Genomic DNA, 25866 nt, shown 5'->3' with positions numbered 1-25866 from the left:
AGCATTGTGCTTGCGCAGTTGTAAGGTTCGCCCACTCAGTTCCTGAATACAGTCGCTCAGTTGCCTTTGCGCTCGTTCAATAAATGGCAGCCATGAAACACCATAGATGTGCAAGTGGACAGGAGGAAGAGAGCAGTGTGAATGCGCAGAGGGGGCATGTCTGCGGGTCTGTTATTGGATGGGAAATTCTTCTAAAAAGACAGTCAGTGCCAATCTTGTAGGGGCAAAACTCGCAGCTACAGAGGGTGTGAACAGAAAGGTCTCTGCACGTCCCTTCTAAATTCTAACAGTCAGTGTATGCGTAAGGAGCGTGCACTTATCAATAGCTATAACAGGCCCCTTGCACAGTCCGCAGGATTCAGGCTAGTTGAAAGAATGAAAAATCGTGCCTGTATCTCACACTACTTACCCTTGCATGTCCTCTATGTGTTCATTACTACCTGGCGCCTGCAGCATGCCTGCACACAAAAATATACATGAATATTTTCACTCTACAGACTCACTGAGCGATCTACGACCTTGATATATTGTGCTAGCCCTGCACAGGTTTGCCCATTTTTTCCTGAAGATTGCCTTTATCCATCTATAAGGCATAAAAAATTGACATTGATCTCTACCTTTGCTAATTTAGGTACCTTTACATGATATCTTCTTTAGACAAATATGCTTATACGTTTTGGTAAAAGAATGGCAAATCCTTTCTTTGTTGTTTTTTTTTATACTTTATTTGTCCCACAATGGGGAAATTATGCTCTGCATTTTGACCCATCCCTGGGGGAGCAGTGAGCTGCAGATTAGCCGCACTTGGGGAACGGCGGCTGGCTGGGGAGAGCAGGGATTGATCCACCAACCCTTATTGGACGACCTGCTCCAACGCCTGAGCTAAAGTGCCATCCAATTCACACAACTCATAAATCCCAACTTTTAGCCAAAGTATGCTGGATTAGAAACAGTGTGATCTACTTTTGTTTTTGTTTTTTTTTACCATAGAGTTAATGCATCAAAGATTGTTGAGGTGGTTGTACAATGCCTGCAAAAGTTTACATTCAGTATGAAAAGAGGTTGTAAGCATCCACATGTTCCTCTGTGTTCTCTCAGGCTAGTAAAGTATTAAAATTGACCTCAGCCACTTTCATGCAAAAGCCAGAGAACTCTGCACAGATAACCAAACAATTTAAAAGGTGAGGCAAAAACAGGCATACATCCAAACTAACTTTCATCATTTAAAAATCCAAGGATATGACAACAGAGGAAAACAAGCTCTGGAGCAGCAAAGACTGCCTGCAGAGCAATTTTTGTTTTGTATTTGTCATAAAGAAATATCTTTGATATGCGCTTCATTGACTTGCTGGTCATGTGTAATTGCATAATGCCTGAGCAGCTTAATAGCTTGTAACACACTCCCTCAAGGGCTTTACAAAGACCTAGGATGTTGCTAAGCAACAAAATAAAGGAGTTTTGGCTGGTGATTTGCCATTAGTCACTAATGATAATAAACATTTATTTGTGTGTTTCCATTAGATCTCCCTTTGTTTGGTGATGTGTTGATTCCATAGCACTGGTTGCAAAATAATAATAAATTTTTCGACTGCCACTTGAGAGCTATACTTCAACAATAATAAGTTAAATTGTTTTGAACATATTTTCCTTAGCATAGGGCGGATTATAAGGCAATGAACAGTCTATTTTCTGAGAGCTGAGGGCCTCTTGTGTTGGACATATTTTATTTTAACAACAGTCTATTTGAACTGTCTATTTTTTCAAACTCATATATGAGGCACAGTCACACTAAAGCATAAGGCACATTAAGCAGTCAGTCAGGCTTTCTTCACTGTGTTTTACAATAACTCTAGAATTTGTTTGTAATACGCTACGTTAGCCGTGTTGGCATATTAACAATACCTTTGACTGCCAACCTTGTTTGCAGCACGTACAAAAACAGACTACTACCGCTAAAACAAACCATACAGTGACTACGTTAACTCCCAACCTTAATATTAACATTTAAAAAAAAAACAGTACGACATTCCTGCACGTTAGTTACAGTAGCATATTCACAATAACGCCCAACCAAACATTTTGACATTGCCGTGCACCTCTCAAACCACTTCAATATCAGTAAACATAACTAGAATAAATCCATATATAATGTGCCCCTGGATTATAAGGCACACTGTTGTTTGTTTGCTTTTTAAAAAGGCCTTTAGAGTATGGAAAATAACGTACTTTTAAGGGGTCATTTTATCAGAGATATTAGGGATTAAAATACAAACAAATGTTTAAATGGAAATATTTGGTTAACTCCTCATTCACCATTGTTCTTCCACGTAGATAAACTTGGGCTTCCCAACATAAAAATATCAACAGAATTATTGAATCACATTAATCTTTTTACCAGATACTCAGTTTAAGCAAAGGTTTATGCTAAAAAGAATCCAATCCAACAGAATGTTTTAGTTCCCCACCTTCACATTTAAAGTTTAAACCAAATCATGGATTTCAAATCTTAGACAATGCATATAATCTGGGCAGGGAGCCACAGTGCACTCACTTCCTGATCCTTGGTGGATAAGTATCACATCTACAAAATGATGTTTGACCCCTTCTCCTTCTGCAGGGGTCGCAGAAGATAAGAAAAAAATGAAATACCTTGTTTTGTGCTCTGATGCTGCACACTAGAAGACAGTGTGTAAAGATCTACCTCGATGCTGTCCTTCTTCCTGCTTCTGGTAGTTTTTTTTTTAATATTCACAAATTTAAAACAATTTATGTTTTTTTCCATTTTTCTCAAAATTCAATGACATTCGAATAGAAACCAGACATAATAAAAAGATAAAGGTCTTGGTAATAAATAAATAAATACAGAGCTTCCCCAAGGTGTGTGCTTGTGTGTGTCCTGATTATTAATAAGGCCTTGCAGCAGAGAAACGTGTCTTTCTCCTGTCTTTTTTCCCTGCCTGACTTCAGCTTTGAAATCAAAGACTCCAAAGAGTATTTTCATGGTGACTTAAGGATAAATGTACTGCAACACCTTTAGAATGTAAAAGTCATCTGTGCACCATGTAATTTACTACAAACTATAAATTCAAACACATATGCATGGAAGTGTTTGTACCTCTGTAGGTGCCTCACACAGCAGAGCAATTTGTTAACTCTGAATTCTGTTTACCAAAATGTGATACAGCACTTTTTCCCCACTGAATTTTTCCGGTAATTGTTCTTCTCTAGGAAAAAAACAAGGACAGCTGAAAGGCAACAGGCAGACATGACCACAGGTTATTTGTTTCTGTGAGTGTAAAAGCAGGAGCAGGCAATTGAGATTCAGCTCTCATCCAGATAGGCTCTGGCTAGAGAAGCTGTCAGACTGTCACTGAGGAACAGGATGCTTTTATCATACAGCTACCGATTACATCGTGGGCTGATGACATGCTAACAAAATTCACAAAAGAAAGAGAAGGAAAGGTTTTTGCTGAGTTTGGGCTCTTCTTTGTCTCCTGCAGGCTCAAATTTAGCCAACAGTGTGCACTTCTATGATAGTAATAAGCTTTTTCTGTAAGAATTATGCCTCAACATATCACCAAACTCTAATATTCCAGAGGTATGTCATAAGGGTGCATTTGAACATATATCCCAAAAATGGAAGGGCATTGTATTTTCTAAAAAAATGTATATAAATACATAGTGAGAGTCCTGAATGACAGCCCAATACCTGCAAGTGGATTTGCAATGACAAAAGTGCCTTTTTATGTAAGCCTGCAGTAGGCCATTTTAGATTATAATGCATTGTGGAATTTCAACATCACTTGTGTAATTTTTCTTACATGCTTACTAGGGGTGTAAGAAAAAAATGATTCGGGCAAATATCGCGATAATTCATTTGGCGTTACTTGTATTGATTCAAAATGCTGTCAGGACGATATTTTTTAATTATTTCTGAGCGTCCTTCAGTGTCTGACTCTTGTTTTCCACTTCACCCTCCGACCGCTAGTTGGCAGCAGAGCGCATGGAGCCTCTTTGAGCAGCTCTACACTACACAAGACAACCAGTGTTGCCACATTGGGCGGTTTTGGTTCTAAATTTGCAGGTATAAAGGGCTTTGGGCGGTTAGGCATAATTTGGGCAGTTTTAGGGTCGGCTTGGTGGTTTTTTTTTTCTCTCTCATGAAAATATATTAGCAGACTAAATTAGGCTGTGTGACTGTTAGAATTCTGCTAATGTTCTACGCACTGGAGCTCCGTGAACGCACCAGGCAGAGATGCTGTCATATACACTAATTCAGCGAAACCCGGAAGTAAAGTAGCGCCGCCATTACTGCGGTGCTCTGCTGCTAAGGAAGTAGCAGAAGTAGCTTGTTGTTGGTCCCGCAGCGGCTGTTGCAGACGTTCGCTGCAAGCTTACAAGCGAGCTTAGATGCGAAAAGTTTGTCCATTTTTTTTCTTTTCAACGATGCCGGGAAGAACTTGTTGTGTTTTCGGCTGCTTTAACAGCAGTGTAAAAATACAGGCCTGGAATAAGACTGTTTGTGAAATTCACAAACCTTTACTGCACCGACTGCCCGTGTGGCCTTATGGATTACACAGATAACCTGGTCAAGCGGAGGACCAAGATGTGCGTCAAAAGTGGATGAAATACATAAACCGAGATGGCTTCACAGCAAACAAGAATACTGTGGTACGTTTGGCTTTGATTGTTCTATCTGTTAATGCCACATGTTGCACGCAGAGGGTGTAAACATACGACATAACAGCGCTAGCTAAGATGCTAACATTATTAGCCACAGGCGAAAACACAGCTGAAGTTTCATGTGTGATTTGTGAAAATATGATTTTACAAGACTGAAGCTCTGTTTTTACTGCTTTGTATGATCTGTAATTAAGTTACTGTAGTTTCTTTCTGAGCATAATTGGCTTAACTGTTTGTCTTCGTTGCTGTTCTTTGGGTAAAAAAACCCTCTGCTAGATGGATGGGTAAATGTACTCAACCAATTGGTTTTTTGATTATTCTGTGATTGGTGTTATTAAATAATTAAACTAGTATGTCAAATAGACATATCCCTCATTCTTGCAAAAAATAAAAAAATCCACATAGTACTTCAATTACAACAGTAGACTAAACAGGATGGGGATAAACAACAATTTTGGCCCCTTACACCTCAAAAAAGAACAATATTATATGTAAACCCCCTCCAGAGATTAATAAATAGGATGGTAAAATGGAATTGTGCATGTGCAAAGTATTTCAGAAGTATTTACAACAACCAATGTATGTATATTTATGTTTCACTCTAAGGTGCGTGGGATACATTTTCCTGACGGACAACCCACAAGAGAAAATCCATATCCTGTGTTGTTCATGGGCTATGATTGTCGTGTAAGTAGGTCTCTTAGCAGAGCCATATTATTGCATCACATTGTAAGTTTAAATATGCTTCATTGTCATGTTTTACTAATGCACAGCTCTTTTTTTTTCTTTAGGTAACTCCAGCTAGACCTCCACCCCAAAAAAGATGTCTTCAGCCACTACACCTGAACTCAGCTATTGAACCAATGGAAACAGATGTGGATGTTGGAAATTTGGAAAATTTGCCTCTGCAAACATGTGATGTTGGAATCCAGTGGCCAGATCACATGGACCACAACTACAGTTTCAGCTGCGGTAACAAGCCGATGAAGGACTGTGGCACTGTGGCATATGTGCAGGGCTATGTAATTTTCAGCCTCTGTTAATCCGTAACAGTACTGAATAAAAAAAGGAAACACCTGAAGTATGAGTGAGTGTGTGTGATGTGGTTATTAATTTTGAGGCCAAGGAAGGTCATATTACTTTTTATTTGAACAAAAAGTTCAACAAAGCAACCAACTGTTTCAAACCACAATGTAGATGGTTGTACATGTTTAAATTGTGAAGGAATGTCAAACTCTTGATGCTTTGTAAGTTTCCATAGCAATGCAGTGTCGATAAATAACATGTAATTTTTTAAACAATGAACAGATACTTAACTCTTGATGTGTGTATTACTCCTTTTGTTATATGCTCATTAATCATATTACTAACTACTTAAGCCCACAAATTTTCATAACCCCATGTTCAATTCTTGTTGCTACTGCTCGCAGCAGATTCTGAAGCTCATCACATACCAGGCGATTAATAAAATAATCCTGGATACCTGTAAAAACATTTATTTTACTACAAATAGTCGTGTTTTAGTTGTTTGCAAGCTAATGAACATATTAGCAACACAGCTAGTAATGATAGCTTTCGGTTTTATGGCTGTCATCAATTAATACACGCCTTAATACATTAAATTGTCATTAAATTACCTGCATCGGTCAATTTTGGCCACTGCCTGACGTCATCTACCCAATCTTCCCTTTCCTTTGCCATTGTTTATCTACCTGTCACCTGTCATATTCGCGTGAGAAATGCTTTCATTGAAAATCCAATAGAGGGCAGTGGTAAGTCACAGTCCACAGCCACGCAGTAATGGCGATAGCCAATATGGCGGCGCCCGTAGATTTCGCGGCGGATTTGTGTATAACCTGTTGTTGGGGGTTTGCCCCCCACTCGCTCCCCGACCCGCCCCGGCTTCCCTGTCCAAAATTGTGTTCTTTAAAGCTTGAATCCCGGCCGGGTTTAGGAGGATGGTCGCTAAATGGAGCGGTGTCTGCGTATCTCAGTTACAATTCATGGAAGACATGGAGAATATAGAGAGATCAGGTTTATTTTTTTGAAGAGATCTGCATGGTTATCATGTTTTCATGTTAAGTTCATGAGATCATTCCAGAGAAAGTCTCTGCTTCAGCTCCCGCAGTGAAAGCTGCGTCTGATGACGCCTGTGTCTCATCTCTCTCTCAGTTTATAGCTTGGTGTCCTTAGTTAACCCAAGAGTAAAAAATAAAACCAGGGGATCTGATTTAAAATTATTTACTCGATGAAAATAAAAACAATGCAAGTTTCAGGAGGCCCGAGCAGGCTGGCTCCTCATACCGTAGCAGGTGTCTCTCTGGCCGCCAGCTGTCACTCACGCGAGCCATGTGATGAGTCCAAAATTGAATCTCTGATTGGTAGAGGCAACACGGCGACCCTTGCTAAAGATTAAATGTTTTAATTCTGGGCGGGCCTGGCCGGGTCCGTGTCTCTCAAATCGCGTTGCTGGCTGCCTGATCTCTGCGCAGCACCTGTGGCGGGATTGTTGTTTGACAGCAGTGCGGGTTTTGGTAGTTTTACAGCCAGCTAGTTGGGAAGAAAGTGATAGACTTAGCACGAAAATGCTTAAGTTGGCAAAATATAAGAAAATTAACAGAAAGGAGTGGGAAAGCGACAATGACCTTTAGTCGTGGATAGTGCCATCAAAAAACCACGAGACCAAGGCTTGTTGCAAATTTTGCAACACAGACATCCGGGGCCACCTAAAAGACCTCAAAGACCATGCAGAAACAAAAAAACATAAAGCACGACCACAGTCAGGAGTTTCATGGTGCCATCAACAAGCAATGTGAGTGTCGGAATTTGTGACGACCAGAAACACAGTGAACTGTGCATTGGAACATATGTTTCTCGCCACACTTCGATTAATGCAGTGGATGATCTCTCTGACATTCTGCAAGATGAAATCGGCACCTTTCAGATGCACTGAAGCTAGAGATATTTTCTCCCGCATCAGAAGTGTCCAACAGGATCCGAAATCTGCCAAAGGAGTTTTCTTCAGGCCACAGCAGGGTTTTCTCCTGAGAACGCAATTGATGCATTCTGGCTGGAAGTGGAATCTTTTCAAGATGCAGCAGGACAGTATTGTTTTCAGGATTTGGCGCTTGGTGCAATTAAATTACTCACCCTCCCAATTTCTAATGCACCAGTGGAAAGAGCCTTTTCTCAAGTCACCTTGTTTAAAGATGATGATTCCAAAAATCGCATGGGACTGCCACTCCTGTCAAGCTTGATGGATGTGCGCTTTGGACTAACACGGAATGGATGGACATTGCAAATTTCCTCTCCGCCAGTTGTTGGGAAATTCTGACTCAAGGATGTACTGATTAACAATCAGAATTCATTGCATTATAGTTAATTAAAGAAGTTCAAAAATGTTCAGATGTTTTGCGTTTCCAGCAACAGACTGTTCCTATGGTGCTGGTGTGGAAAGGGTGAGCTGCACCACCTTTGAACAACTTGTGGTACTAGAAAATGTAAAACACAGCACAATTTGTGTAAAAAAAAAAAGTGCACAAGCCATAAAAAAAATAAATCAGTCTTCAAGAAAAGCAAAACATGAGCACCAATCTTTTTTACACCATTTCCTTATACAACTTCATAAAAAGAGCATTCTTACATTTCAAGAAAAGCAAAAATTGTTTATCAGCCTTTTTTTTTTTACTTTTCCCACATAAAACTGTATTTTCTTAGTCTGCCCTTTCCCTACAAACATTAGCGCTCAAAAAAATACCCATTTAGGAATGTCGCCTACCACAAGCTCATCTTCCACCACAACTGCTGTACTGAGCGGACAGAAATGCACTGAACTTGTATTGTTGTTGCTGACGGTCAGAATGCCAACAGAGGTGCTGCTGATGTCTGGCTCTGGTGACTCTTTAATCTGCAAATGAAAAAAAAAACAGTGTAGTATTAAAGAAAGAATTGATCGTTTGAGGGAAGAAAACTTTATGCAAAAACTACAAACTGAAATTGACATTTTAAGAGAAGGTCAGAAATTACACATCAAGAAAATTATTAAAGTTGATTTAAATTAATGCTTTCAAGGATTGTAGTCAAAGCAATAAAGAATTTACACACAAACTCATTACAGAAATTATGAAATGCATTGATTAAAAAGAGAAAAAACAAAACATAAAAGTCACTTAAATCACATTTGCTTAATTAACTACAGTGATCATTAACTAAAGTCACAGAGATTGATTTATTGCTTGAAAAGGATCGGGAAGAACAGAGCTTATATAATACGAAATCAAATGAAATCAAAATAAGATTACTTGTAAGAGTCCTCATGATTCCATAAGGCACTGTACACAAAAAAATAAACAAAAGCTTTTGTAACATGACAATCTGAAAACAGGATCACATTTATTTGCCCAAACCCCACCCCTCCCTCCATCTAACCAGTTTCACCAACATAACTCTCAGCTTGTGCTGGATGGTCAGCACCTTTCAGGACACGTCCAGGAATTCCATCCGCCCCAGCTGCTTACCTAGTATTCACCCTCTGGAACTCTTTCCTGATGTCATGCTCTCGGTTAGCACTCGTAACTCTCCACCATATTGTGTCTTTGTTATGGGGCAGTTTTTCAACTACAGCACAGAACATCTCCATAAAAATGACACAACCTGCTGGAAAGAATGTCACCCTCTTTCCAATGCAACTTAAGAGCAAAGATTCAGTTCAATTTTATTTATATAGTCCTATGTCACAACAAAAGTCGTCTCCATGGGCTTCATACCGGCAATTGTACAAGAACATGAAATCATAATACATTAGGTATTGGCTAAACTAAACTAAACTAAACAGACTAAACTAAACTGGGCATCCCTGCCATTAGACCCTCTTACACAGTAAGGAAAAACTCCTTAAAAATAAATAAATAAAATAAATTTAAAAAAAAGACTCCTCCCCCAGGACGGACAGGCGATGTACAAGATCTTAGAGAATAATTACATTTTCTAGTTCAACAACTGCATTTTTAAAGTCCAGCAGATTGGCGTCATCCAGATGAAATGGGGGATGGCTGTGGACCAGAGGCGAGGTCCACGGTCAGGTACAGGAGCACAGATGAGCTGAAGTGCAATATTTTAGGAGACTATGTGCTTTGCCACATAACATTGCTTTGGCATGAATTTCTGGTTAAGTTATATTGCCTACCCAGCTGGAGTATTAACCAGCACACTGTCAAAGGTACTATTTAGTGAATAAAACATTATCCATCATAAAGTACTTACATTCCAAACTTTGAAGAACTGTGGGTCTTCCTCACATTTGTATATGGGAAGCCAGTACAGGACAGGAATACGTTTCAAATCCGCAGTCTTATCTTGCTGCACAGAGACAAATACAAATTAATATGGCAAACATATTCAAATGACTGCACCCTTTGGTCTGGCTCAGTTCAGTTCATCTAGTCTTTTTAATAATCTTAAAATTGTACAGTTATTTCAAAAAAAAACACCAAACATAAGATGACATTAAATTCATATTTACAAATGCATTGGATCAACGTTGATGTTTTTTTCTACAGTGAAGTAAACATTTACAGTCATTCACTGAAATAGAAACACTCAGTGATTAATATGAACCGATCCAAGTCAGCCCCTTCTTTTAGCTATACTAATGCATAATGTTGATTATGCCATGCAGTTACACCTCACCTGTTTATCATAGAGGTGCAGAAAGTCGCATAGAGCCTTCCGGTTCATGCTGCCTTCTGTCTCAACAAGATCAGCATCCTCTGCGTCTGTCTGTCAAGGTCAAAATAAAACTGTTTTCGCAGGTTGACATTTGTGATGCGATGAAACTCAGCTCACATCTACAAATTTTTTTTTTTTAAAACACATTTAAAGCTTTTTAAAGCTACTGGTATCTTGGAAAAACCGCTGCATTTCACAATAGCCTCAATACTCTGTCCACAATATGTAATCTATGATATATATTAATATTTTTTTCTATTTGTGCATTAGCTAGAATGACATATTTCAGAAGATGTTTTAGGAAGAGACAAAACAGTTATATTAAGATATTTGACATTGTGAAACACAAATTACAACCAAACCATGGGCCAAAATACAGTTTTTGAGTATTAAGCAAACTTTATGATACATTTAGTACTTTAACTCGAGCCCAATTCAGGACAAAGTAATAACTGCTACATAACATTAAGGTAGCTTGAACATTTTTACTTATTTATACATAGTTTAATTTGTCAATAAGGTCAAATGTTCTCCATAGCCGGAAGATTCATTGGACTGGGAGCTGCTTGTGTCTTAAATATTGCAGCCATGTTAATTATTACAATCAAAACTTACCTCCGCTCTTATTTTTCAAACGCACCGCCGGTTCACTGAAAGAAAATACGAAAACACGTTAGCGTAAGGCAGCTAGCTTAGCCCACATTTGCACTTATTAGGTTACTACGTGAAATACAAGTTACACAAAAACATAACGATTACCAAATCACAGAGCCTGTGCTAAAAAATTAGTGGAAAAAAAGGCAATTCCCACTGACTCGTATATGTGGCTGTGGCAGCCGCTCTGCCAGAGCTAGTTAGCGGTTAGCTAGTAGTAACGGTTAGCTAGTAGTAACGGTTAGATCATTTAAAATGTGCGCCAACCAACTCGGTAAACGTAAAACTTGAAACTTTGCCCCAACAACTTCTTTTAACCACAAGCAATAATTCTCTGATGACATGATACTGCAAAACATACATAATTGTTTAATTCAGAACAAATATTCGAAGATACAAACTCGTGGAGCACGTCATGAATACAAAGGATATACTAGAAGGAACATCAAAAGAAGCAACAAATATATAATACAGAGGCGAAAGTCATAAAATACAATAAAAAATAAAATAATACGACTTACCTAGACGTTTGTGAGTTATCAACTTGGGCCAGCTGACACTCGCATCAGACCTCCGCCATCTTGAAGACTTTTGTGGCTGAGTTCACGTTCATGGGCGTACGTTATGACGTCATCACGTCTCATTACTCATAAATTTTGACTCCAAGGTTTCATTTACTCAAAATGTTTTAGTCCAATAAACATATAACTGTGGCAAAAGTTGAATCGGCTTATAGGTTTTAAGCTGACTCAACTTGTTTGTTACTTTTGAGTTCAGTGATTATAAAACTTTTGAGCTCATTGGACTATTCGGGTTTACAGTGTTGGATGGTGGGAGGCAGCCGGAGATCCCGGAGAAAACCCACGCATGCACGGGGAGAACATGCAAACTCCACACAGAAAGGTCCCCCCATTGATGTTGTGTTTTTCACGTCCCCCAACCGGGGGCCTTCTTGCTGTGAGGCAAGAGCGCTAACCACTGCGCCACCGTGCAGCTAACTTAAAGGTGTAAAAAAATGTGCAAAGGTTATTTTTTGCATTGTGAGTTGTTGTACGGGGTTATTGTGTTGGGAATGAAGGATTTCTGGTACCGGGCAGTTTTGGAACGGAGCTGTCTGAGCCTCCTAAAGAAGGAGCTCCGCTGTTTGTCCAGAACAGGGTGGAGAGGATGCTCTGGGTTGTCCATGATTGAAAGGAATCTGTTCAGTGACCTTCTCTCCATCACTGCTTCAAATTATTCCAGTTTGCAGCTAATGACAGAACCCGCCTTCCTGATCAGCTTGTTCAGTGTGTTGGTGTCACTGACTGCAATGCTGCTTCCCCAGCAGACCACAGATGAGAATAACGTGCTGGCTACCACAGACTGGTAGAAAATCCCCAGCATCTTGCTGCACACATTGAAGGACCTCAACTTCCTTAGGAAGTAGTGTCTGCTGCAGGCCTTCTTGTACACAGCAGTGCTGTGGCTCCTCCAGCTCAGTCTGCTGTCGATAGTCACACCCAGGTATTTATAATCCTCCACCACTTCCACATCCTTGCCCAGGATGCAGAGGGGTTGTAAGACTGTCCCTTTCCTCCGGAAGTCGATCACCATTTCCCTGGTCTTGTCCACATTGAGCAGCAGGTGATTCTCTCCAGCCCACTCCACAAATCCGACCACCAGCCTCCTGTACTCCTCCTCCCATCCATCGCTTATACACCCCACAACCACAGAGTCATCAGAGAATTTCTGTAGGTGACATGACTCTGAGTTGTGCTGAAAATCTGAGGTGTACAAGGTGAACAGAAAGGGAGAGAGCACAGTGCCCTGTGGGGCTCCCACACCACTCTGCACCACGTCAGACAGGACGCCGCCCAGTCGGACAAACTGTGGCCTGTCTGTCAGGTAGTCAGTGATCCAGGAGACGGTGGACGCACCAGCACCCATCAGCCGCAGCTTATCACCCAGTAAAGAAGGCCGTATGGTGTTAAAGGGCACTGGAGAAGTCAAAGAAGGTGATTCTCACCATGCCTCCACCACCATCCAGGTGTGAGTGAGTTCTCTGCAGCAGATGGATGACAGCATCATCCACCCCAGGCGCGGCCGGTAGACAAACTGCAGGGGGTCCAGAGAAGAGCTCACCAACGGTCTCACCTGAGCCAACACCAGCCTCTCCAGCACCTTCATCACATGAGAAGTGAGGGCAACTGGACAGAAATCCCCGGGGTGAGATGGAGAGGTCTTCTTGGGTACCGGGACCAGGCAGGAGGTCTTCCAGAGGAGGGGCACCCTCTCCAGTCTGAGGCTCAAGGTTGAAGAGATGGTGGAGAACCGCAGACAGCTGGTGGGCACAGGTCCTCAGGGTACGAGGGCTGACGCCATCCGGGCCGGCTGCTTTGTGCTGGTTAAGTTAATTTTTTGAAAATGCTTCCCTTCTTTAAAACTTTTGATTGATCTCAGAAATGTGGCAAAATTGCACAGTGCAAACACTATTTCAGGTATGAGAGCCTCTATGCAGATAAAAAGGAGGTCATGGTCACACCGGTTGGAAACTCTACACATAGCATAATTAAGCCCTGTCATGATGCATGCACATGCTGTTTCTATTTGCAGTAGAAATTAATTGGTTGCCAAGGGAAGTTGCACATTAGGAGGTGGAGATACTGGGGGAAAAAACAGCAGAGCCCATGTAAAGAGAGCCCTGCCAAAAGCTAAACCAAGCTGGCTTGAAAGCAATAGAGAGATGATTAATGTAAAGCTGCTGTCAACATTATGCTAGTTATATGTGTCTGCAGCCTTTCTAAGATGTTCATTGATCATTATATACTGTAGTATTTTCTTTCGTTGAAGGGCTTAAGTAAACTTTTTAGGCCAAAGGCTGGCATTCTTCTGAGGCTACAAACACAAGCTGACAACATAGTTTCAAGCATATGCTAGCTTTAACCCTTGTGCTATCTTAGATGACCCCACCCTTCCATTGACGTGTTCTCCCTACCATGACAAAGGAGGATAAAGGTGGAAAGATTTCATGTAATCCATGGACACCAGTGAAGATCACAAATCATTGTAGAAAAAAGGTTCAGAGCACTGTCTAGTGGGTCTAGTTGACCCAACTCCCAATGTTAAAGTGCCTAGGAAAGCATAAGGGTCAACTTCATCTGTTTAGTTTAGTTTAGCCAATACCTGTTGACTTTTATGACTTCATGTTCTTTATGATTTCATATTTATTATACAACTACCGCTATGAACTTTATTGAGACAACTATTGTTGTAATATTGGGATAGATAAATAAAATTTAATTGAATTAAATAATTAAAACTTGAGATTTTTATGGTGCATAACTGCAAACTTTACTTGTCTTGTTGCTTCAAACAGAGAGATGTTTTGCTTAGTACAGGGGTGTCAAAATCATTTTCACTGAGGGCCACATCATCATAGGGGCTGTCCTCCAAGGGCCAGAAATCACTTATACATTAGTGTAGTGTAGTGTAGTGTACGGTGAAGACCATGAGGAGCTCATTCAGCCAGAGACTGCTGCACCCCCAGTGCAAAAAAGAGCGCTACAGGAGGTCCTTCATCCCAACAGCAGTCAGACTTTACAACAACACGGTCTAGGACTGTAGAAAACCGCTGCTGCTATTTATTGCCTTATTTAATCCGTTATTTATGACCTGTACTTTTACTTCCAACTTGTATTATTATTATTTTTATTCTTACCCATTGCTACTTTGTTTTTTGTACCCTTCCAACTGCTATTTTTCTTGTTTTTGGCTGCTGTGACAACCTAATTTCCCCCCGGGGATCAACAAAGTCCTATCTTATCTTATCTTATTAAGATTTTTTGCTGGAATAGAAGTCTAAACATATCTACAAGTTTCATATGTCCTCAAATCCAAGTAAATATATTGAAAATCTTTATAGCCTTGGTTCTTACAATAAAATAGAAGAAATGGCCTACAGAACAATTGTGTGGTCAAAAGAAATGTAATTTTCTTTTGAGATTTTTCTTTTCTGACTAAATCAATCCGCCTGAATACCTTTGCTTAGTTTGGATTTGTGAGAACGAAAGGTTGATGCTGAGTCTGACTCAATTTTTTTCCCTTTGAAGACATTGTTGCTTTGTCAACAACCTGGCAAAATACAGTTGACGGTTATCACATAAGAATGATTATTCAGGAGAGGGAATGATGATTAAATCTGTGGACTCACTAAGATGCTTCATTTAGTGCATGTTCACCTGAAGCAGTTTTACTGATATTAAACTGGCATTTGTAATTGTGCTTCATCCTTCTGTTCTTTACCAACACTTGTGAAAATTTAAAATGACAATGAATACATCTATTTACTTAGTTTGTGTTATTGAAAATACAGTCTGCTATTTTAATCGTATATTTGTGTCACCTAGACCTTTGAGCAGCCCTTAGCAAATGGAGTGACTAAAAAACACATAGCGTGGTGTTGTGAAGGGCATGATGCAATAACTGTAACTGCTGTTTGAAATTAATGAACAAGTTTTTAAAGCAAAATGAATAATATTTTTTTAATATAATCTTCTTCTTTCTCTTTCGGCTTTTCCCATCAGGGGTCGCCACAGCGAATCATCGTCCTCCACCTCACTCTATCATGGACGTCTTCTACCCTAACATTAGTTAGGGTAGAAGACGCATTTTTTTAATATAATGGCTTATTTAAAATCTGTGGGCAGGTTTTTCACAATTTCATGATCTTTTTATGTCTTTATGAGAGATGTATTGGTTAATTGTGTAATTGCACAAGGCATATTTATTTTTTATAATCAGGAACAATTTGTGAAACAATATTTAATGACTCTTTCATGACCTGTTGGTCTTTTTTTTGTTCCATTCTGATGCAGTGTTGTAGTCTGACCAATAGATGTCACTAGTTTCAATGTGTCAAATGCATCACAACTATGAACCATTTCAATACAATTGGATTCATTTTGGTTCAGAGACCTTTACTTTTACGTGTTCTTCCTACCATGACAAAGGAGGATAAAGGTGGAAAGATTTCATGTAATCCATGGACACCAGTGAAAATCACAAATCATTGAAGAAAAAAGGTTCAGCGCACTGTCTAGTGGGTCTAGATGACCCAACTCCCAATGTTAAAGTGCCTAGGATAGCACAAGGGTTAAAATCTGTTATATGTTGACCATGAAGGCATCTGCTAGACTTTACAGCAACTCGCCAAAGAGCTGAGTCTAGTGATTCAGCGGGAATTTTGTGTCAGATTTCTAGACGGACTGTTACTGCCTTCCCTGAAAGTATTCAGCTTCTGTATCACAGAAGCATTTAGTATTCATTTAAAGATCAAGCCTTGTGAGTTGAAGACTCCTCGCTTCATGCCTGTCAGCATACCAGTCGGACGCATTATAAACCTTTTATCCAAGGATTTGCCGCTCTACAGAGATCAGTTTTCATGCAGTATTGTGCAATCCATAGTTTATCTCTTTGGATTCTGTGCACCACTAGAGCTAAAATCTGTGACATTGAAAAAAAAGAAGAGCTGTTCAAATGTCAACACGCCTGTGTTAGACCTTTCTAGTTGTCTGTTTGCTTAACCTTTACTTCAGGTCAGTTGTAGTTGCTATAGTTAATTTACCTTTGAATGTCTTTCAAATATCAATATTTACATTTAAGAAAAACTCTTGTTTTTAAAATGTCTCCATCATTAAAAACAGCAATGAGTGTGTTTCCGTTTGATCTGAAAGTTACAGCTCCCACTTGCCGCACTTCATTTTCTGGTGTTACATAACCTTTTAAAAGATCACATTCAGTTGTGTTTTGTTGCAGAAGTTCTTAATGCTGCCATCATGTTAAAGCAAATCTTTCCAATGGTTTGAACTTCACACCACAGTGTTTCACTTCAGCAAAACCAGGGAGTGAACACAAACATGGCAACTTCCAAAGCAAGTACTATCAAACTAGCCAGATCACAACAAGGTAAACACTCAGGTAGAACAAGGAAAGTCGAACTACATGGGGAAAAAAGTTTTTTCTTCCTTTTTTTCTTTTTCTTTCAACTTGTCCTGGGGGGTATTCCAGAAAGCAGGTTCTGCTAGCTCCCACGGTAAGTTTGAGGCTAAGGAAGTTGATAACCTCAGCTTTCGGTTCCAGAAATGGAGGTATGTTTCAGGGTAGGTCAAGTTGCCATGGCAACTCATGCTCTGAACATAACCTGGTCTGGAGCAGGTTTAGTTGAAGGTTAGTTTGTTTTCAGAGATGTGAAGCAGCATGGTGTGTCCATTTGAAGATGATTTTGTGGATGAAGAAGCTCAGATAATACTTTTTCCACCATGAGAGGGTGATAAGACCACATATGGATGTTGGAAAAATAAACGTTTTTACTTTGATCTAACTTAAGTATTTGCTTCAGATCAATCTTTTTTTTTGTTAAGTCAGTTTAAAAATAGCACATAGTTTTCAGATAGTTATTTTGCTTACATTCAAATTGATTCAATTAAGTAGGTGTAACTTTGGTGCTGCTGTTTGATCGGCACCGCAAGGGATTGTGAGATATCATTCCCTTTGCTTATCTGGACGGATTTGGAAAAAAGTGTGGGTTTTTGACCAAATGTGTTTAGTTGTTTTACTGTTTTTTACCGTGTTTGGCCGAGTTATTTTGTCCTACTTTGCTCAAGTCTCTGCACCATGAGTGAGAGGGAGGGAGAGGATGATGAGTTTATATAGCAAACCTACGGTTTAATAGTATATGAACAATTTTGGAAAATTCCCAAATGAATGAACGCACGTAATATATACTGTTTTGTTCTTTTTTTTGTTATAAAAATGAGGATCTGCCGGCTCTAACTTAGAATTTTAATTCAATACGATGGGAAAAAATTACTTGAATCGGAGTAATAGGACATTTAGTTAAATACATATGTAAATTTAAGTTGTATTAACAACTGTTGAGTTTTATAGACGTAAGAAATTAGGTTGAATAGATTTTACTCAATTACTTGTTACCAATAGAAGTAATTCATTTAAGTTGGCAAAATTGGATAAGTTATATATATATATATATATATATATATATATGCGCGTCACATGAAAATGGAAATAAGATCAGAAACTTGTGCGTTTACTTTGTCTGTTTTTCTACTACAAGCAGAAACTCTTTCTTTTGATGATGCAGCCGTGTTACTGTTTTGATGGACGTATAATCTTCATACGCCGTCATTAAAATCTCCGACTCCGTCTCACTGAAGTAGTATAGCGCTTTCTTTTTTTTTCACCACGCGTTTCCTTGGTGACTCTGTAAATTGGCGATCTGTTGAGAATGTCTTTATGTACCTGCTGTGCACGAGCATTACCCCAGGGTTACCAAGTCGAGCGTAATTACACTAACTCATATCCGGTCTTTCGGAACCGACATACCCCGAGTAAGCAAGTTCAGGCGGATTCAGGGTTAAAGTCAGGCTAGTTTAAACATGCTTCCTGGAATACCCCCCAGTTCAACAGCTGGGCAAACAAATGAGAGCTTAGTGCCTCTTGTGTTGAACATATTTTACTTTAACAACAGGGGTTGTGAATCTTCTTACACACCAGAGGTATGTCTGAATAAACCCCTTTTGTAATTGAGGCCAAACTTTAGTCATTTTAATCGTATTTAAAAATCTTTTGTGTTGGACACAAGAAAAGGAAAGAAGGGAAGAAGCGAGAGGGATGTTAGAGAGAGGGGGGATAGGAGGGTGATTAAAATGGAAATTTAGGACCATGCATCTTTTGTGTTACATTGGTGTAGCAGAAACTCCTCATTTGCTGCTCCTGTGACGTCATTTCCGGGTGAGCTATTCCCAGTACTAGTCGTGTCTGACTGCTGTCCTCTTGTTTGGCATTAGCCTGACTACTATTTCTTACTCTAAGGGTTATCTGGGTTAATATTCACATCTAATACCTTTTATTAGCGAATACACCACTGTTAAACCGCTTGCTGTTCACTTTCTATTTTTGCTAAATAAACCACTTCTCTTTACCTAAACACCCCTAGCCTTAGCTTAGAACCTAGCATGGCCACCACTCTTTCCGCCTCTCCTCCTCTCTCCTGCCCCATGTGCCATATGTTTAGTGATGATCCTGCCTCCTTTAGTGAAGATAGCAGTAGGTGTGTTAAGTGTAGTCTTGTGTTAGACTTGGAGGCCAGGCTGGAGCAGTTAGAAGCGCGGCTCAGCACAGTGGAAGCTAAGCCGGCTAGCCAGGTCGTTACTCGTAGCGCGGGCCGCGCTACCAGGGCTAACTTAGTTAGCATCCCAGCGTCCTCCCAACAGCCAGGAGACAGTCAGGGGTTTGTACCGTTTGGGAGGAAACATAGTGCTAAACGCAAAAACTTAGAGCACCCGAGACTCCACGTTAGTAATAGGTTCTCCCCCCTCAGCCACACACCCGCTGAACACTCAACTCTGGTTATAGGCTCTTCTGAAGTTAGAAACGTGGAGCTCCCAGCAGCTACAGTCAGGTGTTATCCGGGGGCCAGAGTTGGTGACATCGAGGGGAACCTTGGGATGTTAGCTCAGAGTAAGTCCAGGTTCCGTCGAGTCGTGATTCACGCAGGCGGTAATGATGCCCAACGAAGACAATCAGAGGTGGTTAAGTTAAACGTAGCTTCGGTGTGTAAACTGGCTAAGACGATGTCCGACACTGTAATTTTCTCTGGTCCCCTGCCGAACTTAGTCAGTGATGAAATGTACAGCCGCTTTTCATCATTTAACCGCTGGCTTTCTAGATGGTGCCCAGAAAACGGCGTTGGTTTTGTGGATAACTGGAGCGCGTTTGGGGGAAGCCCGGTCTCATGCGGAGAGACGGCGTCCATCCCACCCGGGACGGTGCCGCTCTTCTTTCTAGAAACATTTCTGCTAGCCTTAGCCTGTTAACCTGACAATCCAGAGACGAGACCCGGGCGCAGAGCAGCAGTGTAAAACGCTCCTCTGAGCCTCCCTTAGGGTTAGTGCTGGTGCAAAACCCATGCAGGGAAAGTCAAGCAGGTCCGAGCTTTAGCTTATGTGCTGAAAGACAAGTAAAAAAAACTGAGGTCATTATACTAGGTCCTAAAAACCTCAGAGATACTCTGTCTGCTCAGATAGACTCCCTGGATGGCATAAGTATAGCCCCCAATTCCACAGTTAGAAACCTTGGGGTTTTATTTGACCAGGATTTATCATTTAAGGCTCACATATCCCAGGCGTGTAGAACTGCCTTTTTTCACCTGCGGAATATTGCTAAGATCAGAAATATACTTTCTAAGAGTGATGCTGAAAAACTCATCCATGCATTTGTTACGTCGAGGCTGGATTACTGTAACTCCTTGTTAGCAGCGTGTCCTAAGAGTTCCTTAAGAAGTCTCCAGCTTGTTCAGAACGCAGCAGCAAGATTGTTAGCAGGAATTAGCAGAAGAGATCACATCACTCCTGTGTTAGTTTCGCTCCATTGGCTCCCAGTTGATTCCAGAATCAAGTTCAAGATCCTCCTGTTAACCTATAAGGCCTTACATGGAATGGCCCCGTCCTATATTAAGGACCTCATAGTCCCTTACTATCCAATGACAACACTTCGCTCGCAAAATGCAGGACTGCTTGTGGTTCCTAGAATTAGTAAAAGTACGGTTGGAGGTAAAGCGTTTAGCCACCAAGCCCCTGTCTTATGGAATAAGCTCCCAGCTCATGTAAGAGAGGCCGACTCAGTTTCTACATTCAAAGTTAGACTGAAAACATTCCTCTTTGGACACGCTTATTGTCAGACTAGTTAGTATTTAGAGATTACTTAACTTAATGTTCATTTGTTTAAATTAAACTTAATAACTATTTCTTTTAAAAGGCTGCTAGAAGTTGAAGCTGGGGTAACTATGGTGCACTGGGGTTCTGTCCTCTTTTCTTTTCTACTTCTACCCTTCCTCTCCTCTATTCTTGATCATAATTTATCATTTAGTTCTCCATGCCTCTGTTTGGTGCAGTGCGATTCATGTATTGTCCCTCTTTTCCTCTCCCCTCCTGGGAAGTGGGAGTGCTTCCAGACTCCTGTTGGCTCATCCGTGCTCCAGTTGCTGACCGTCTACCTCGCCTTTGCTCCCGCTCCTACACTTGGCTGTGGATCCTGCCTGTGGCTCATTTCTGCTCTGTACCTGACCGAGTACCTCGTCTCTGCTCCTGCTCATACATCTGGCTGTGGTTCCTGTCTCCGGCTCGACTTGCGCCTTTGACTGTCCTCACAACCACGGCTGGATGAAGCTCGTCTGCTGGACTTTTATATATGTAGTTGTAGATTTAGATAAGTTAATTCTTCTCTAAGAGTTCTGGTAAATCGCCTGTCCGTCCTGGGGGAGGATCCCTCCTTCATGTGGGAACCCCTGAGGTTTCTTAGTTTTTTCCGGAATCCGTTTTTTTTTGGGAGTTTTTCCTTACCGCGAAGGGGGGTCTAAGGGCAGGGATGCCAGTATAGCATAGTCAGTTTGTTAGTTCATTTTAGTATTTTCCTATTGAACTCTTTGTATTCGTGATCCTTTTAAGTTCATGTTTTACTTCGAAGCCCATCGAGACGACTGTTGTTGTGATTTTGGGCTATACAAATAAAATTGAATTGAATTGAATTGAATTATAGGACGGGGGGGTAAAACCATGAAGCAGCATAAGGCAACATGTTTCTGGATGGTTATAATCATTACAGTGAGGTTCAGATGCACTACAAGTCTATAAGGGCGGGGCCTGTCCACATACACACTCAAATGTTATAAACACACCTGTTGGCTCCAAAAATGTTCACGTCAACATGTACACAATACAGATAGTGCTCACACACGCATTGTTATGCCTTAAAACCAACTAGTATGAAATATTTCATTTAATCCCGCAAACTATTAGTGCAAAGATGAGTTAACACCTGTACTCAGGTGAGTGTTTTTGTTCTTCTAAAATGGATGGTGGAATGTAAAAAGAAGGAGGGAGAGTGCCCAGCCATCCCCACACCAAGACCCCCACCGCAGCAGCAGCAACAACCAGGAGCCCCCAACGCCGCACGGCAGCAGATAGAGAACAACCGCCCCCCGGATGATCACATCCGCCAACCAGGCCAGGGCCAGCAGGACCGCCACGTGGCCCCCAGAGCCAGAGAGCAGGGAGGCATGGGGGGGACAAAGAGTGCAGCTCCAGCCCAACCAGGAGAGCAGCCCCCCCGCCGCACCGGAATGGCCCAACACGGGGCACCGCCCCAGAAGAGTGCCCACGGCCCCAGACGAGCACCTCATCAGCACCCAGGAGTTCTGGGCATCCCCCCGCCTCAACCCCAGGTACGAGCCAGGAACAGCTAGGGAGACCCGCTCCGCGCTCCAGGCAGCCACCCACCCGTTCCATGGTTGGTACAGCAAGGAGCAAGGCAGGGGCCGGCCACCCCGCCTAGGAGGAGGACACCCAGGGGAAGAGGGGTCCAAAAGAAGTGTTGTAAACATGACCCGACCAGGCTCGCTCACATTTGGAAATTTGTCGAAGCCCAGCACTAAGGGGGCAAGGACCAGAACCCAAGGGCCCTTATATGTCTAACGTGCAAATAAAACCGAAAGGATGGAAGCTATTCCATACAGCAACCATGGGAGGGGGACCACTGCCAAGTAACTCCTCCCCCCAAGGTGCATCGCTGGTTGAACCCCCCCCCCCCCCCCCCCCCCAATAAGAGATTATATGAGGAAGGGGATAAGTCGGGGACAGCTGATAAACTGTCCCCGGTGGTCAAACAGCCCCCCCCCCCCCCCCCCAGCACAGGGGGCAGGTCATCTCAGCCCAGGGGTCCCATGTCCCAAAGCGCCAACCCCCCAGGCCCCACACCACCCACCCCACACAGAGAGAGAGGAGCCAGAAAGCGCCACCCCACCGGAGCAAGCCCAGCCCCCAGCCCCCAGGCTCCGCCCCTGGGAGAGTTCTGGTCAGGCCTCGACGGCCTCTTTCTTTATCGATTGGCACCCATGTCACCAAGCATGCAAAGTGACGGTAAAGCAGTGATTGAAACCTTAAGCCAGACTGATAGATCGGCACATACCTGCTGCCAGAGAGCCTGGACAGGCGTGCAGAACCACAGTGCGTGCATGTAACTGTCAGGTACATTACTATCACAGTGCTCACAAATGTCTGAGTTTCTGAGACCCATCTTGAACATCCTCTGTCCAATGTAGTAAATTCTGTGTAGAGTTTTGAAATGGATTAGCTGCAAATTTGGACTTTTTGTCAGTTTAAAGGTGTTTAGACAAATTTCTGACCAGAAGCTTTCATCTGTGCTGATGCTCAAATCTGCATCCCATTTTTTTATTGGGAGGTAAATATTATTATCTAAATTACATAAGAGTTTGTATATTTTGGAGAGAGTTTTATTCATTGAGAAATTAATCAGAGAGGTAAATACCTCTGGTAGCTTTAAATCGTTGTCTTTATATTTAAACTTTTTAGTAATAATAGATTTAAGTTGCTGATATTCCAAGAAGTTATTTATTCCATGTTTGTCTTGTAGTTCCTGGGGTGTTCTGAATCTTCTGTCAATAATTAAATCGTCTAGTAGTGTTACACCCCCTGCTTGCAAAGCTGGGAAGGGGATCATTTTTTTTGTTTATAAGGATGTCTGGGTTGTTCCAGATGGGTGTCATTTTGCTCGGTTGAAGTGAGGAGTTTGATATTTTGAGAAATCCCCACCAGGCTTTTAAAGTGGTGTTTATACTAATACTTTGGAAAAAAAGTTTAAATACATTTAACAATAAGAAATAAAACAGTCTGTGACAAAACTACAGAGCATTACAGAAAAAAAAGATTTACCAGAGGAAAAAGTTATAATAAACCATTTTCAATTCTACAAAGAAATGTTAAATCTTTATTTAGTAAGGTAGATTGATGGTATAGGTCCTGAAGAAATCCTTCCCTCGGTCATGGAAATGTATGCTTCTCAAGCTTTTGTCACATCAATGGAACCCATTGTCTTCTGTGTGGTAAGGGTATTAAGGAGTGTTTGTAAGGATAATGAAAATTACCCGCAATTATAACATACCGGTAAAGCTGTTGTATGTTGGCCTTATGCTAAACTGTAGTCATTAGTATGGTTCATGTACTGGCCCCTACTGACCATGCAAGTATGTGTGATACATAAATGCCTTTGGGATGCCCACACAAATGATGCTGATTGTCAATATCCCTCATTTCAAACAGTCAGGCTGCGAGTGAGGAGCACGTATTTATCACTTGAACAGCACCAATGAGCTCCTTGCACAGTCTCCGGGTTTGGGGAAGTTGAAAGAAAGGATAAATCTGTACAATGTACCTGCGTCTCACCTACACTAAATTAACAAAAATATTGGCTCACCTGCCTTGACTCACATATGAACTAAAGTGCCATCCAATTCCTAATCCACAGAGTTTAATATCATGTCAGTTCAACCTTTGTAGCTATTACAGCTTCTACTCTTCTGAGAATGCTGTCTACAAGCTTAAGGAGTGTGTTTATAGGAATGTTTGACCATTCTTCCAAAAGGTCATTGGTGAGATCACTCACTGATGTTGGAGGAGAAGGCCTGGCTCTCTGTCTCTGCTCTAATTCATCCCAAAGGTGTTCTATGGGGTTCAGGTCAGGACTCTGTGCAGCCCAGTCCAGTTCATCCACTCCTTACTCTGTCCTCCATGTCTTCATGGACCTTGCTTTGTGCACTGGTGTACAGTCATGTTGGAAGAGGAAGGGGCCGCTCCAAACTGTTCCTACGAGGTTGGGAGCATGGAATTGTCCAAAATGTTTTGGTATCTTGAAGCCTTCAGAGTTTCTTTCACTGGAACTAAAAGGCCAAGCCCAAGTCCTGAAAAACAAGTCTACACCATAATTCCTCCTCCACCAAATTTTACACTCGGCACAGTGCCATTCAAAATGTACCATTGTCCTGGCTAACTCCAAACCCAGACTCGTCCATCAGATTGCCAGATGAAATATGATGGAAAATCATTGCCTGTAGGCTAGCTTACGATACTCCTTTATGATTTTGTACCCTATACCATCCTGCTGTTTCACAATATGTTGTTGTATAACAAAAGATCAAACATATAGAAAAAATGTATTTCGAAAAAGAAAGCAAATACAAGGTCAAAATAATGTGAAAACTGTTCTAAACGGCAGTCCGTAGGTATGGCGATCGACCACTAAAGCTGCGTTCACACTGAACGCGATTCGGGCGGCAAATTCGCGTTTGTCGCCTCTCCTTCGCCACTTGGCATATTCTGTGCTTACCGCCTGTCCAAAAATATGTTTATGAGCTTGATGCCACAGCTGCGTGTGGGAAGAGCTTCCACCAAATGTTTTTAGTCTAATTGCTACACGGAGCGGTGTCTAGGTTGTTTACAATGGACGTAAAACACAGATGATTGTGAGAGATCAGGCTTATTTATTATAAAGTGCTCTACTCATTGGTAATCAGGAACTTCCGGTAAGATGACATAGGGGAGAAATGTCAAGTCTGGAGCTCCCAAACTCGGGTTACCAAAAAGAAAACTCCACAAATACAACTCGGGGAAAAAAACAAATACAAGAGCAGATATGAGTGGAGGAATCACGCAGCACAAAAGTTGAAGAAAAGTACGAACTGACCGAACCAGAAAACAGTGGGCAGGAGACGGAGGAAGCAGCTAGCTGTTATGTCAACATTAACCAGGAACTGGGGCACTACGTCGATCCCATCAAAGGAACAATATACATCATCAATTAACGACATTTATTCAATGGAAACAATAACCCTCAGGCTGAGACTGCAAAAGGCACAATAACACCAAAAATGGAAAAAATGGACACTTTACAACA

The 25866-nt window shown here is 41.4% G+C and overlaps 1 protein-coding gene and 2 long non-coding RNA genes across 3 annotated transcripts in view; 1 reads left to right on the top strand and 2 right to left on the bottom strand.

Annotated features, from left to right (window-relative positions):
• Positions 1 to 25866, top strand: part of LOC110016276 (limbic system-associated membrane protein) — an 828641-nt gene that overhangs the window by 215688 nt on the left and 587087 nt on the right. The window lies entirely within an intron of this gene.
• Positions 8359 to 10012, bottom strand: LOC111948419. The gene is made up of 2 exons (XR_002874422.1): positions 9946 to 10012; positions 8359 to 8590 (listed from the first exon to the last, which is right to left on the bottom strand). It is a non-coding gene; the product is annotated as an uncharacterized LOC111948419 (long non-coding RNA).
• LOC105356496 lies at positions 10464 to 11880 on the bottom strand. Its single transcript, XR_002292421.2, has 3 exons — positions 11462 to 11880; positions 11026 to 11060; positions 10464 to 10529 (listed from the first exon to the last, which is right to left on the bottom strand). It is a non-coding gene; the product is annotated as an uncharacterized LOC105356496 (long non-coding RNA).

Source organism: Oryzias latipes, chromosome 13 (genome assembly GCF_002234675.1).
Source record: "Oryzias latipes chromosome 13, ASM223467v1".
NCBI lineage: Eukaryota > Metazoa > Chordata > Actinopteri > Beloniformes > Adrianichthyidae > Oryzias > Oryzias latipes.
This window is presented reverse-complemented; position numbering and strand designations above follow the sequence as displayed.